Source organism: Helianthus annuus, chromosome 13 (genome assembly GCF_002127325.2).
Source record: "Helianthus annuus cultivar XRQ/B chromosome 13, HanXRQr2.0-SUNRISE, whole genome shotgun sequence".
NCBI classification, from domain to species: Eukaryota; Viridiplantae; Streptophyta; class Magnoliopsida; order Asterales; family Asteraceae; genus Helianthus; species Helianthus annuus.
The window spans coordinates 161,583,669-161,600,864 of NC_035445.2; the positions used below are offsets into that span (position 1 = coordinate 161,583,669).

The 17,196-nt window shown below is 33.7% G+C and overlaps 1 long non-coding RNA gene across 1 annotated transcript; it reads left to right on the forward strand.

Moving 5' to 3' along the window:
• The first annotated feature begins 16,418 nt into the window (after positions 1-16,418).
• On the forward strand, positions 16,419-16,965 carry LOC110903503. The gene is made up of 3 exons (XR_004876480.1): positions 16,419-16,602; positions 16,689-16,786; positions 16,860-16,965. It is a non-coding gene; the product is annotated as an uncharacterized LOC110903503 (long non-coding RNA).
• Positions 16,966-17,196: the final 231 nt, after the last annotated feature.

The window sequence follows — 17,196 nt, forward strand, 5'->3', positions numbered from 1 at the left end:
AAAAAAATAGTAAGAATTAAAGAGAATTTATCAAAAGGAACACATTAGAATAAAATACTACATCCGACACTTATTAAAACAATGTGACTTAAAATTTTTATAAATGCAAGATTAAATTATATTTAGGTATAAAAGATGACAATTAAAAGAAACTGAACCTTCTATAATCACACATTTTTTTTTTAAATTGCATCTATTGCTTTCTTTACCCAAGAAAAAACCAAAAAGAAAAGGCAGCTTTCTCAACTTTTTACCTAGGTAGATAGGTCAACTCCAAGTTTTTTTTTTGGCACCAAAGAGTAAACATATATGTAATTTGTGTATATACATAAAAAATGGGTGTTTAATAAAAATGTGTGTATTCGTTTTATACTCCCTATATATATAAATATATAGATTGTTGCGGTTCAAAAAAATAAAAATTTGTGTAAGTATGCATAGATGGCAGCTGGAGGTAATATATCTGCATTCAGCATTTATACAGAAGTAGCCTTGCACCTATTGCTGAATTAACTGAATTCCAAAACTGTAGAATCTTGTCCTTTTATTTTAAACATTCAAAATATTCGTCACCTGAAGTCAAAACTTTGGAAGTAATATTTCAAAAATATATTTATAAAGGCACTCCAAAAAAGGGCCAGGTTACAACTTTAACCATTGATTTGATACGTCAAAAGGTAACAGTTCACAAGTCAATCAACGAAGGATCTTGCATGGTCATGATATAGACCCTAAAAAGTCAATAGGAAAAATTCAGGTATGATGGTGTAAGTATCAGTATTAACATCGCGTCGACAATAAAATTAGTTGATCGAACGGTATACAGTCGGTATCAACTATGATGGTCACTAGCAACTAGAGGTCGGTGGGAACTATTACTGATCTTGAGTTTGTGCAAATGGGAGTTAGTAACCCACAAAGTAATTTTATCCAACAATGTTTAAGGGTTTAAAAGTGTGCATTCTTTTGTTCTTTAATTTTTTTTAGACAATCGTTAAGCTAGTTAAAGGCATAGTTGTTAAAAGCCATCGTCTCTTGCGTCTAGGCTCATTTTCCAGGCGAGGCGAATCAATTACGATTTAAGTCGAGGAAATTGCGCTTGAATTCTCCAGGTGATGTTTCAGCATTCTAGCGAGATTTCTAGATTCCGGAGAGTTTTCGGCCAAATTATCTAAATTCCGGCAAAATTCTAGCCAGATTTCTATTTTTATCTAAGGAAAACTATTTTTCTACACAACTAATAAACTAATTTTTTGTACTTTTTGTACTAAATACATGATATTAGATGTTATATAATAGCTTCTCTTTATTTTATTTGGATATAATAGCTTTTGTTTATTTTATTTGGAAAATAATATTATTTTTCTAATACATAATATATTTTTAATTTTTTTCATTCTGCGCCTTTTTTTTTCTCAGGCACTCGATTTTTTGGCGCTTTGCGCCTAGGCCTCAAGCAATGCTTTTACGCATTGAGTGCGCCTAGCGTCTTTAATAAGTATGGTTAAAGAGAGTTTATAAGCTCGAGAAGCTAATTATTTGAATAGATTTTTTTACCGTTCTTATCATTCCAATATTGTAATTCTTTGTAACCGTTGTTTCAGTTTAATAAAAATAAATTATCAATGATGATATTTCTTACGTTTTAGTTTTCAGTTATCCATCTTTAACTCATATGGAGTTTAAAAAATATTACAGATTTAAACTTAAGATACTATCAAACAAAAAATTTAAAAATGGTACAATGAAAATAGTACATTTCCTGATAAAGAAACAGAGCGTCCGCTGGATTTTAAATGTGATGCAACCGATCAGTTTTTACCATTTCAAGCCATGAGTTTAGCAAACCCTAAAACTAGTTCTTCTATAAAAAATATATATATTAACGGTATACATGTTTTTGATGTGATAGTTCTTAGTTGTTTTGTGAAGTACATGATTGCTTTTGCAGAACTAAATCGTTCTTTTAAATATATTTTTTTAGATAAATTATTATAGGGTTTTAAATTTTATGTTTATTTATAAATGGTTGAATTGATATAGGGTTTTAAATTTTATGTTTATTTATAAATGGTTGAATTGAAATTGGAATTTTTTTTATATAAAATCAAAATTAAGGATAAAATATTGGCTGTGTTACATCAATATCGCAGGTAAGCGAGCAACAAACTGCGCCGCTACCCTTTTCTGAATAGCAAATCCTAGCCTATTAAAGACAAATCCCTGGCCCCCTGTTGATGAGCAACTGCTGTGGACAACCTTTTGGACCCTAGTCAATAAATTGGAAGTGACATATTTGTTTGTTTTACAAGGAGAATTGTTGAATTTAAATAGAAAATGTAAAAAGAAAATGCATGATACAGTTAATGATTATATATTTAAAGAAGTCAAGGGTTATTACAGCATTTTATTCGATTTGCTCTGAAAATAAAAATAAAAATAAAAATAAAAAGACATCTTAGAACAAAAATAATTACAATAGGATAAATATTAGAAAAGTAGGTAAAATGGATAAATATTAGAAAAAGTAGGTAAAATAAGTGTAACAGTAATATTTCAAACACACTGCTTAATTTTTGCATTTGATATGTTATTTATTTTAGAGTAAACTGCCATTTTGGTCCCTATAGTTTGGTCACTTTTACCATTTTAGTCCAAAACGCAAACTTTTTGCATCTGGGTCCCTATGATTTCAGTTTATTGCCATTTGGTCTAAAAATGAAATCAGGTCATATTTGCCTTAGACCATAGGTAATGGTTAATGCCCACTAAGGGGCATTTTTCACCACATCATCATCATAATGCCCTTTTAAAAAAGGTGTAATGGTTAATGCCCATTTCATTTATTACTTTCCATTATTTTTCTTCTCTTTGGGCATTATTATAGAAATGCCCCTCACTCTTCATGCCCCTATAATGCCCATGAGTAATGGTGTAAGGGCATTATCAAAATCTTTCATGCCCTTATAAAGCCCCATTACATATGGTCTTATAAAATCATGCTATTTTGTCATTTTCCGCAGGTGCAAAATGATCATTTCTTTTTTATAAATAAATACCATATTTTATAAGACAAATATGACCTGATTTGCCCATGAGGAAAATGACAAAATTGCAGGATTTTATAAGACAAATATGATCTGGTTTCATTTTTGGATCAAAATGGCAATAAAACTGAAACCACAGGGACTCAGATGCAAAAAGTTTGAGTTTTAGACTAAAGTGACAAAAGTGACCAAACCACAGGGAATAAAATGGAAGTTTACTCATTATTTTAACTTCATCTTTGACACTTGTTAATCGAAGCTCTTTATAGATAGATTTCAAACCTATAATTAATCATTATATTTACATGAAGTACATATAAAGACTTATATTCAAAAGTAAAGTACTACTTACTTTTTTACTATATTTTCCTCAGATTTCATTGGTACCTTTTAAGTTCAAAAGTAAAGAAGTAATTACTCTTTTACTATATTTTCCTCACATTACATTGGTACCTTCTAAGTATATTTGAGTTTAGCATGCTCTATTAGATTGACTTCAATTGACAATTGCTTCCTAATAAGAATTTAGGTTGTATCTTGACTACAAATCATCGGGATTAATAAGAGGAGCTATGGCGATGAGCCGATGTCGTGTCGTCACCATAAGGATGATTCGGTGTAGTGACCCTATGTTATAATTCGTTCTACAATCATGTGGAAGAATCAATGAAGCATCAACCATTTGATTACATCTCGATCGAGCCCACATAGGATAAGCGTAATCTTCTTTGGATCTAAATAAAATAGCATTTAGAAATCATTTTTTTCGTTGCTTTAAAGTATGTATTTTTAACATAGGGTCACTACACCGCCCCACGTATTCTGCGCCCCTGCTAGTGGCGTTTTTGGTTGAATGAAGTTTATTTAAAAAAAAAAAAAAAAAAAACCGCAGTTGTTAATAAAGTTTTTTTTTTTTTTTTTTTTTTTGCCATGTATAAAAAATTAACGAAGTTTAAATTCTGCAACAGTAAACCGAAAAAGATATGCGAACAAAATGTAAACAGATATTCAGAATAAATAATTAATAAATATACTAATTAGTCATGTTTATCATAACCAAATTAACATGAAGATGAACTGCGCGTACTTTACAAAATAGGACGAACATGATATTTATAAAAAGATGCACCCGTTATGTATATGCACGCGCATACACATACAATTTATGCTTATATGTTTATGTTGGTGGTAAATACATACGTACATGCATACGTATATACATACATGAATGATCTACTTACAGTAAACAATTATATTATATGTCAGAAAATAATTACAATTCATAGTTGGAAACGACAAATAAATGGAGAATGTCGAGTGAATTTAATTAACCCTCCTGAAACTCTTAATATTTTATCACTGACCACTCAGATTTGTGTGTATTATAGTGGTGGGATCGAGAGCAATTGAGGCGTCAAATCAAGTAATATTTTTTTCACAACAAAATGTTTTATCTTCTGTTGTACTTTGATCAGCCTTCATATCTGATCATCATAGGGTACAAATGTATTTCAACCTGTAGTGTATACAAATTGGGAGTTGATTATAACACCATCAAAAGTTATGAGCGCTAGAGAATGTGTATATACTTTTGGTAAAAGGATGTGTCATCAAAATAAATAAAAAATGGGTGACCACTAGTGTATTTGTGAATTGAGTGAACAAATTCACAAATATAATAGTGTTCACTCTAGAACCTCACCCATTAATTTTAATTAGTGTTGTCATACCACAAACATAAAACAATCATTGCACAATCATTTGTCTAACAACTACGTAATCATTGGCATACTCAATCACACACAATCAATTGTTTGGATCATCTAGGGTTTGTATGAATCAAAAGAACAAGATTAACAATATAACACAAGTACATACCTTAGATGGATTTAGGGATGATTCTAGGAGGATTGGAAAGATCAACGATTGATGTGTGAACTTGTGAAGCCAAGAATGATTGTAGAGGGATTAAAGATGATTAGAGAATGGTAGAAATATCGTTCAGAGAAGTTATGGAGAATTTAGGGTTTTGAGTAGTTAAAAGAGTTTTACAGTTATTCTAAACACCCCCTAATAATCTAACTTTTACACAAAAGACGACATAATATCATGTAATTTACAGATAAAGCATACAATTCACGTATTTGTCATGCAACACATAAGTTTCGTATAAACCATCTGTTTATAATTATTATTCGCGTTAGTTGCCAATGTTCGAGAGTTATCATGTATGTGTTCCGGTAATTCCCCGAATTACCAACGTAGACTCATTTAACTAACCCTAGTTAAATGCAGTGCTATGAATGTATGATTTAATTAACTGTGGTTAGGTAATAGTAGTAACCTGAAGTTGCGAGTTGTCACATTATAGGTTCAAATAATGCATTAAGAAAAGGTCAAAGTCAAGGCTAAAGTCAAAGTCAATCTGAATCGGTGTTGATTTTCAAAGTCTATGATTTTTTGTTGGATAACACAAAGCTTAAAGAAAAAACTATCTTCATCCAAAATTGATGGTGATCACTGACGGAGTAAATGACTTATTTACTTTCCAACAATAGTAGAAGAAAAATTGAGTTTTTTAATAACCGTTAGTTTTTTTTTTGGACAGTGAACTTTATTAACAAAACAAGGCAAGCCCTCGAAGCAAGGACCGCCTACCAACCACTTACATCATATACAAAGGACTACGAGCCCAGTCTTTCCACACTAAACCGGAAAACTTTGACCTACTTTTTAACCACAAAAAGACCAAGATTTAACTAAGGCGACCGCCTCTCTTACCTTCGGACATGTGCCGTGAAAAATTTTAGCGTTCCGAGTTTTCCATAACGCCCAGCACGTAATCATAACAACTCCTCTAATCACTTTTTTAGTCCATTTACCTCCTGAAACCTGCTTATGAATGTCCAAAAAATCTTTAAAATCAAATGCCAATATAGGCGTAACATTACACCATCGGCCCACTGCATCCCACATGCCAAAAGCAAAACCACACCCCGTGAAGAGATGCATCACGTCTTCCTCTCCAGAGTCACACAAGCTACACGACCCGTCTTGAATGTTTATCCGCCGTCTAATCAAAGCCGCTTTAGTCGGAATACCCTCCATCTCGGCTCTCCAAACAAAGATATTCACCTTATTCGGCACCCAAGACTCCCACCGCATAAGATGATCTCGGCCCACCTCATTCTCTTCTCTAATCAACTGTTTAACCGACGCCACTGTGAAGATTTCTTTAGCATCCTCTCCCCAAAGCTAATTATCTTTTGAACCTGATAAGGAAACATTAGATAAAAGAAAGTGAACATCCTGGAATTCTGACATCTCCTCAACCGTAGCTAAACCCTTCTTCCACCTTGGTTGGAACCGCGTGCCATCATTATCACATATCATCCTCTCTAAAACCGAACAATCTTTATTTCGTTCTAATTTGTAAAGACTAGGCCACCGGTGTTTTAATAATGTCGTACCAACCCAAAGATCGGACCAAAAATTAACCGTCAAACCGTTACCAACTTTAACCCTTATAAACGAACTGAACGACTTCCCTTTAAAAGCTTGCCTCTCGAACTCCTTAACCATAGAATTCCAGCATCCTTTGAACCGACGATTGGAAGGCCAAAACAACCACCGAACCATCCCACTGTGAACCAACTCCACAATTTTACGCCAAATACTACCCTTTTGAGTCTTAAATCTCCATGCCCATTTAGCCAGAAGGGCGAAATTAACACCCCTTAATTTTGATATACCCAGCCCCCCGTTTTTCTTAGTCTTCGTCACAGTATCCCACACTACCCAACTCATTTTCTTATCTTCACTCGAGCCAGCCCACAAAAAATCTCATCATTTTTTCCAATTGCTCAGTTACTTTGACAGGAACTTTGTATAAGGATAAATAGTAAACCGGAAGACTAGCTAACACAGACTTAACCAACACAAGCCTACCACCCATGGATAACGTATTAGCCTTCCAGGTGGCTAACCGCCTTTTAACCAACTCCCAGTGATAACTCTTATTCATGTTCGCCCCCACTTTAATCCCCAAATAATCGAAGGGGAACTCTCCAATCCTGCACCCTAAAATATCAGCCATCTCGCTCGCCTCTTGACCATCCACACCAATGCCAAACAACAAAGATTTCTTGATATTAATTTTTATCCCCGAACATAAGTAAAAGACTCTAAGTAACCTTGCCGTTTTCTTGATATTCTCCCTCGACCATTCCCCGAAGATCAATGCATCATCAGCGTATAGTAAATAAGATATAAGAAGGGCCCCCATTGCAAGTTTTAAAGTCCTTTATCTCCCCCAACTCACACGCCTTACGGACTAAACAAGAAAACGGCTCCATGACAATAAGAAATAAAAAAGGGGACGAAGGATCCCCTTGTCTGATCCCCTTGTGGCATGGAAAATCAAACGTGGGCGACCCATTTACAAGAACGGCCGATCTAGCTGACCCAATAATCCCCTTAACCCAAAGACACCACTTGTCTGGAAATCCCATTTGACCCATCACTGCCAAAAGAAAACCCCAATTGATGTTATCATACGCCTTTTCAAAATCAATTTTCAACAAAAATCCTTTCCTACCCGTCTTCTTTATCCAACCGTACAATTCATTAATTATTAGCGGGCCATCCAGGATAAACCTATCTTTAAGGGAAGCCGTCTATGTATCGGAAATAATCTTCCCCATCGTCTCTTTCACCCTTTCAGCTAACACCTTAGATATAACTTTACTAATAACTCCAACTAGGGTGATAGATCTATAATCTTTCATCCCGATAGGAGAACTAGTCTTTGGAATAAGCGTAATAAATGAGGTATTGCAACCTCTACTAATTACTCCAGTCTCATGGAAAGAAGTAAATAGTTGAAAAAAATCGTCTTCCAAAATACCCCAAAAATATTTAATAAACTTGAAATTAAAACCGTCTGGCCCCGGAGCTATATCTGAACTGCAATAAAAAACCATATCCCGTATCTCCTGTTTAGCGAAAGCCCGAACTAACCTCGTAGCGTCCTCAAATGGGACAAGATTAAAATTATCGCAAACAAGATCCGGCCTCGCCACGAACTGATCCGAGAAATGATTTCGAAAAAATTTAAAAACTTCTTTCTTCACCAAATTAGGCTTAAAATCCACTGCCCATCCACCATAAGACCTGGAATGTCATTCGACGCTTTCTTACCATTCACTACCCTATGAAAGTAAGCTGAATTATCATTTCCTACCATTCACCACCCTATGAAAATAATCGTTAGTGATAGGTTGGTAATCAATAGCGGATCTTCAATAAAAGTCAGAACATTAAAATTTTCATTTTCTTTAATCATACATAATATTACAAAAACGAAATGTAAAACTTAAAAAAAAATTAAAAACTTGTCCGAATTCCGTCAGTTAGGAATTGTATTAAGACATGAGAGTAGGGTTGTTCACAGCCGATCAAGGTCACATTGAACTCGGCTTGATTTACCAACTAAGCTTATCCTGTTTGTTTACAACCGACTCAATTTTACGTAAGCTATTTCTAAACTATGTTCGAGCATATGCAACTTTTGAGCCAAGTCAGATTGATACCGAGACGACTTTGAATTCTGGTTCCATCAATTCTTTGAGCAACCTTAACTCAACATGATGATTACTACTTTGAGTCTCGACTCCACCAATTAATTCTTCATGAAAAAAAATCTACAATATCATAGAAAATATGCTCAATAAAAATTTCAAGAGTAAACATATTACACTATCGAATGTGTAACATAATTAGACAAAGATTAAAATTAATTTCAACAAATTACAATATATATATATATATATATATATATATATATATATATATATATATATATATATATATATGATAGGGTTATTGTAAAAAGAGTGTGTTTTGTGAAAAGTGTAGGAAAGAATCTACACCTTTGATCTATAATCTATTGGTTGATATTATAATGGCAAAATTGTAAATATTGTTTACCATTAAAATAATTAATTTTCTATATTAAGGGTATAAAGATAAATTTAATATTTTTAAATTCTAAAACCCACATGCAATGCACATGCAAGTTCCCCCAGTATTTTTTAAACGTCAATAACTTTTTATAAGTAACTTTTTTAAAAAAAAAACACCATAATAATGAGTGTTTTTTTATCTTTAATATGAGTACCATATTGCTATACTTATATAGAGAGAAAAATTTACGTTTCGATCGTATGTTTTACTCCATGGTGTTTTGTTTATGTTGTTTTAATTGTATAGTGATTCAATGCGTTGTGTTTTAAAGTAAAACACCATGAACGTATATAAGACACCATTACGTTACAAATACCATTTACATTCAATCTTGTTTTCTATGGTGTTTTATTTTACAAGACACCATAATTTGTTTTGAATTCCTAAAATAAAACACCATAGAAAACAAGACTGGAAGATTGGATGTAAATGGTATTTGAAATATTATGGTGTTTTATATATGTTCATGGTGTTTTACTGTAAAACATAACACCTTAAATCACTATACAATTAAAACAAAATAGAGAAAACACCATGGACTAAAACACTCGATTAAAACATAATTTTTTTTCTTTATATAAGTATAGCAAGATGGTGATTATATTAAAGATAAAAAAACACTCATTATTATGGTTTATTTTTTTTAAAAGAAGTCACGTATAAAAAGTTATTGACGTTTAAAAAAGACCAGGGGGGGGGGGACTTGCATGTACATTACATATGGGTGTTTGAATTTTATCTTTAATTAGGTTTATTTATTAAATTACTTAATTACCCTTATCCTAATAAATTAAATAATGACATGTGTCCTCATCATGTTCTTTCTTATCATTCTCACAGATTTCATGAACCTATATATAGGGTAAGGTTATTGTAAAAAAGACCAAAAAATTTGAGAAATGTAAGAAAGAATCTCAGCCATTAGATCTAAATTAATTGAAAAAGGTAAACAAGTAATTTTATCATTAATTCAATTAATTAAAAACTTCCCATAACCGCCACCTTAATTATAGGAAGTATATAACACCATTCAGCAAGTATATAACACCATTCAGTAAGTATATAACATCATTCAGCAAGTATATAACACCATTCAGTAAGTATATATAACACCATTTAGTAAGTATATAAACATTCAGCAAGTATATAACACCATTCAGCAAGTATATAACACAATTCATTGACTAAACATCTGATCGAAACATATTTTTTTCTCTATATAAGTATAGCAATATGGTACTCATATTAAAGATAAAAAAACGCTCATTATTATGGTGTAATTTTTTTTTAAAAAAAGTTACGTATAAAAAGTTATTGACGTTTAAAAAAGACGGGGGGAAGTTACATGTGCATTACCTAATTTCTAGTGGGTTTAAAAGACTATATTGCCCCTAGATATTTCAAATCAGTCCAAATTAATAAAAATATTTTACAATTTGGTCCCTATTGATCTCAACCATTAGATCAAAAGATCTAATGGCTAAGATTCTTTCTTACCCTTCTCACACTTTAGACCTTTTTTACAGGATCCTCTACCCCTATATATATATATATATATATATATATATATATAATGATGTAAGAATTTTGCAACTATTTTTGTGACCCAGTTTAAAAGTGGGACTTACTAACTTCACACAACGACATGTGAACTGGATGTAAAAGTAGTATGAAAAGCAAGACTAAGAATCGAACCGTAGACTCTAGTATAACACCTCTAATAATTAATCTTAACCACAATTCTAGCCCAACGTTGATTTTGAGAATATGGTTTTTATATATTGGAATTAATTAACTAATATTTTAACTACATTAATTAGACTAACACACTCTAAGACGACTAAAAACTGTGAACTCAACCAGGAGAGATGAACAAACCACGTAGGCAGGAATCACTAATAATGCAAGATGACAACCACTTGACCAATGACTTGGGTTTCGGTTTCTAACCAACTATTCTCTCGTGAAAGAGAATAAATCTTATAGTAATTAGGTAACAAGGAAAGTGATCCACAAACTCAAGAACCTAAAAATCGAACAATAGGAACAGCCAAATCATGTGATGGAGTGCTATGAGGAAATAAGCCTAATTAAAGGTCCCAAATCCCACAAATATTAGATTGCAAAAGATTACCCTTAACCAACCCTCTAGATGTGAAGCTAGCTACAAGATAACACACCAAAATCCTAAGAATGACTGGCAAACGAACCCCGAGTTATCATGTGACAACCCGCAATTTCAGGTTACTACTTTAACCTAACCACTGTTAACTTAAACATACATTCATAACACTGCATTTAACTAGGGTTAGTTAAATGAGTCTACATTGGTAATTCAGGGAATTACCGGAACACACACATAAGTTAAGTCTCGAACATTGGTGACTAATTCGAATAATAAATGGGCTGTTTTATACAAAACTTATGCGTTGCATGAAAAATACATGAATTATATGCTTTATTTGTAAATTAAAAGATGTTATGTGCTTTGTGTGAAAGTTAATTAGTTAAGGGTGTTTAGAGTTAATATTGAAACTCTAATAAAATACTGGAAACCCTAAACACTCCTCATAATCCATCTTACGGCAGTTTCTCTAAGTCATTTCTCCAATCATTTGGCTACACCAAGTTCTCACACAATCATCAATCTTTGATCTTTCAATTCTTCCAGAACAAACTCGAAATCAATCTAAGGTAAGTGTTTATGTTCTACATAGTATCTTTGCTCTTTTGATTTCATGCGAACCCTAGTTCTCCAAACAAATGTTCCGTGTTTAGTGATCACGCTTGATTGAATGTGCAATGGTTTATGAATAATGTGTGATTGTTTGTCTGATATTAGAATGTTATTGGCATGATAACATTGTTGATTAGTGTTTGATTGTAGGAATTGTAACTATTACATTGCGATTTGTGTTATTCTGTGCATATGATTCTATGTGTTTGATTGTCAGGAAAAATTGTCAGACTTTGTGAAGTCACAAAGTCCAAGACTATCATGTTCCGAGTTTAATGATTATAATTGATCTGGGCTATTGTTAAAACAAAGTTGTCCGAGTTTATCAAACACGTTCCAAGTTTAACATGCATACATATAAGGGTCCGGATTTACCTATTGATTATAACTATTTTAATTGTTCCGAATTATATAAAACAAAAAGGAGTTCCGGATTTCCTCTATTTCCGAGTTATCACTTTTCCGAGTTATCACTTTTCCAAGTTATCACTTGTCCGAGTTAATACATGAAAATGGAATTAAATGTGGGTTCTGGGTTTAAAGGGAGTCTGGATTATGCTAATGTTAAGTGGTCCGGGCTTAGGTTGTTATTAAGTGGGTTGGGTTTACAATGATATACATGTCCGAGTTACATGTATAAAAGATTGTCCAAACTTAAGAAAATGTTGGGAGTCCGAGTTTAATGGTGATAAATGCATGTTCGAGTTTGAGGTGGGTACAAGTCTGGGTATATGAGTTGTTTTCGTCTGAGTTCATATGTTTTGCATGGGTCCGAATTTCTTATGATATATTTTAGTTGATTCGAGTTTTGTAACGATGGATGTCCGAACTTACATATAATGTATGTATAACCCATGTAGTCCGAATTTATATAAATACACATAATAATCCGAGTTTAAATGAATACATGGAGATTCCAAATTTATGTGTATTATATGGTATCCCAAGAATGTTACAGTTGATCCGAGTAAATGTTTGAGTTATATGATCCGAGCATAGGATATATATATAATCCAAGTTATTAATTAAACGATATATCCGAGTTTTTCAATAGTCCACAACATGTCACCAACGGGGAAATTCACTGTATGTGTTGTATGTTAAACTTGTAATCAATAAACACCTGTTGTTTGAACACTCATGGGTATTGCATGACCCGGTCTATTTACATACTCACACTTAATGTACATTAGGTCGCATGTAATGGACCTAACACCTAACTAATGCGTCGAAGCACATTAACAAATACCAAGCAAACTAAAGTGAGTTCACTACTCTTTCACAAGCATGCGTCCGAGAGAGGGGGGGGGGGACAAACTAATATTCCTGGGAGGAATACTTTTTAAAATGTTGTAGTTTAATTTCGATGTCGGTTAATAGACTCAAACTCTATCACGAGAGTCCCTACTTACTACCGAGCTAGTTGCCTGGGAGGCAACAGGGTATTAGTTGATACCGCTATTAGGTTTGACAAACCTCACACCGTGCTGGGAGCCAGGCGTGAACTAAGGACCTTTAACACTTTTGATCAATGCTGATAGACATTGATGAGGACACAACAAACATAACAGTCATTCGGTACCGCGTTTATTATTCTTGACATGTCTTTAAGCTAAACACTTACATGATTTACGTTGAACAAAACTGTGAACTCGCCAACTTTATGTTGACACACTTTTCTGCATGCTTGCAGGTCGTTAGATATATCAAGGAATTGGAACTTGCAGTCTGAGGAGCGAGGAATGTCATGGGGCGTGTTGCTTGATGAACAATTAATGTTATGCTTATGCTTCTAAACAATTTGGTTTCGAATGTTTAAAACAATTACAATTGCTTCCGCTGAACGTATACTTTGTTGAAACGTTTATTTTTGAAATGCACTATTCATGTTGGACATGATGTTTGTCTTTAATATTATTTACTATTAGTTCAACATGATTAGTGGCTAGATCCTGGTACGTCACACGCCTCGCGGTGAAATCCGCATGTGGTATTTTGGGGGTGTGACATATCGGGTGCTCAAAACTACCAAACAATGCATTGTATTACCTAGCAACTTCTAATTATCTTTCGAATCAAAGAAGATGTATGCACACTAATGTCTAGCTGCTTTTAAATTGATTTGTGTTATGAATTGTTACCAATTTTCAAACAATTAGATTGAGAATCTCGAATAAACAACCTAAAAGCGAGTTTAACACAACTAGTGGTGACTTATTCCTACCAAAAGCATCAAACTCATCAACAATATCAATAAATTCTGCAAAACAAAAGCATACACAATCAATTCTAGTAACAAATCATAACCAATTTATTCCAAAACATAATCAAAGTCAAATAGTAAAGATAATTGACAAACATGCATCAAAAGACCATCCAAACCTAAGTAGTTTTAATGATTTAGCTACTCATCGGATTTGAAAACATCTTAAAATCAGTAATCGCAGTAAATACAAACATGGTTCCAAGGTTTTAACTATGAAAAATAAACCGAAATATAAACTTGGGATGCTCCTAGCTTCAATACTTTGATCCCAAGCCTTATAATCTTCAAGAAAAGCTCCAAAATCATCCTCAGTAGCCTCCTTCCTATCCTAGGTTTTTGATGCTTACGACCCGTAAAAACTTTGAGGCTCACGGGTCGTAAGTTAAGATTTAGGGCCCAAAAACCTCATATTCCATTCTCCTTATCGAATTACCCCAAATGCATATATTATACGCCCCGTAACTCATTTCCTAGCTCAAGATATGGTTGTTTAAAGTTCAGACTCCTTTGTGCAACACTGTTTTGCTTAGTATTTCCTCGTGTGCTCGTTTCTTTATGATTTAGACTCGATTTCTACTCGTTTTGCACACAAACACCTGCAAAACATCAATTCACTAAGTGCAAGCTATAAATGACCAAAACCAACTCGAATATTATTCAAAACATATACAAAATACAAGGGAAAAATGGTGTGTTTTGCAACACATCATCTATACTATATATAATATACATATCCAAAGGACTTCTTAAGGTCATTGAAATTTCCTTAAAACACCCCTAAAGCATAATGTACAAGTCTTTTAAGCATCAGAAAACATCACTTTCCACTTATACCCTTCTACTAAAAATACACGGGGTATACCCATCAAGTCTAGGGTTTCTCATTCTCAATACATTTTATCCGCCCCCATCCACCTGCTTTCTCTCCAGGCGATTCAAAAGGAGATCTTGGGTTTTTGTTGGCGATTCAAGATGTCTTTTTCTCAATGACACCAGATCTCTCTATACAACACAAGATCGAATGAATTTCACCTCTCGAAATCTTCGATTTGACTGGATTCGCTCAGATCTAGGGTTGTACTCGATGAGAAAAAGATCCAGGTAGGTTTATTTTTTTCTGCTGAATGTTTTCTCATATCTAAGGTCATTTTTTGATGTTTTCGGTTGGTTTGTTGTTGATGAACATGCATTTTAAGCTCAGATATGAGTTTTATATTCAGGAGTTTTACATTCAGAGGACGGCGACGAAGGATGCGGGTTGGATTTTAAGCTCAGATCTGTGAAAGGTGTACTCATCGTCTCATCAAGATGAATACTATTTTAAGCTCAGATCTGTGAAAGGTGTACTCATCTTAGAGCGGTTTTCCATGTCTGAGAGAGTCAGAAAAGCTGTGAGTTTTCTCTTAATCTCGAATTCATTTTTGTTTCTATACGTGTTGCCAAAGGTTGATCAGTTAAATGTAAGAAAAGTTTCAAAAATTGGTTTGAATATTCATTTTTCAGGTTATGATAGCTCGCCAGCTCTATTTCTACTACACTACGCCAGATCGGTCTCGACAAGAAATATTTCACGGCGTCAATTTCATGTTTCACGCTCTCGCCCATCAAATCTCCATTTGATCTCTCAGGTATAAGTGTTTGTTTGTTCTCTAGATCTATACGCACTTTTTTCATCGAATTAAATCCAAATGAAATCCATTATTATCGATGAATGTTCATCGATCTATTGATTCATTCTCAAAATTATGCGATTCAATTGTTAATTTTGCTTGTTCGGAACTCAGTATAAATAATTTGTTCGTGTTGAATACGATTTTGATCTTACACAATCGTATTAAATTTATCGATGAGTGTTCTAGGTTTTTTGCATCAATATATTGATTTTGTTTGATTAATTTTCAAAATGATGCGGTTGAGTGGCTAATTTTGTTTGTTTTTAATGGTTATTAAGAATACAGAGTGAACGGTGAACTGAAATCGATCGATGAGAGTGAGTTTTTGAGAAGTTGATGATTAAATTGATGATGATCAGATCTCGGTGGTTGGAGTTCCAAATGCGATTCCCGTCAAGTATATGGAGGGACTGACGGATGATGTTGAAAAATCAAATGAGATGGTCTAATTGATCTTTTTTTGTTGAAGATTGAAGATAGTTGCCCAGATTTGGTAACATCTGTTGAGGCTACCCAAATTTGGCTTCAAAACTAGCCTGCCTGTTAGGTAACATCTGTTTATGTTTCAGCTTCATTTGTGTTAACAGATTAGATCATTTCAGCTGGTTGACAGATTAGATCTTGGCGGTGGCAGACGACAAAGGTCTTTACAAAGGTCCTTCTCGTCAGTATGCCCAGCAGAAGCTTCTAGAAGGGAATCAAGCACAATATGTAAAGGAATCTTCTCATGAAGATGTTTCAAAGAACCCTTCTGTTGGTCAAGGTGCAAGTTTTTCTAAACAAAAGGAGGCATCGGGTTAAACCTGTCTTCAGCAAATTCTACTAAAGTAGACAGTCAATCATTTGGGGTTATTGGTACAAAACCATATTCATCTGATCACATATACAGGCTGTTATCCTTTTATGTAAGATTTTAATCCTTTTTTCCGGTTAATCGATAGACAAACATGGATTTGATGACTCCGATGAAGAGGGCACTCGCCGTTTCATGGTAAATGTTATCGAGCCACAATTCAATCTTCACTCTGAAGATGCCAATGTAAGTTGTTAAGGTGCTAGAACTGTGTTTCTTTAGCAAACTATATTAATTAATCATTTTTAATGGTTAACAGGGAAGATTTTTGCTTGCTGCTATTAGTGGAAGGGTTTTAGCTCGGTCATTCCATGCAGTTCTTAACGTTCGTATAGAGATGATCAAACAAGCGCTCGGGAGTGGAGACGTGAATAATTCGGAATCCCAACCTGAATTAACATGGAATTGTATGGAACTATCGGTGATGTTGGAACATGTGCAGGCTCATGATTTGACTTCATTTCATTTTTTATAAGCTTTTTTCCTTTTTGTTTATTTTATTTACTACTGGATGAAGTTCAACTTAATTCTCAGGTGATTGGCAAGGAGGAACCTACAAGAAGCAATATCCTGTCTGGTGAGGCCCATAAAAACGT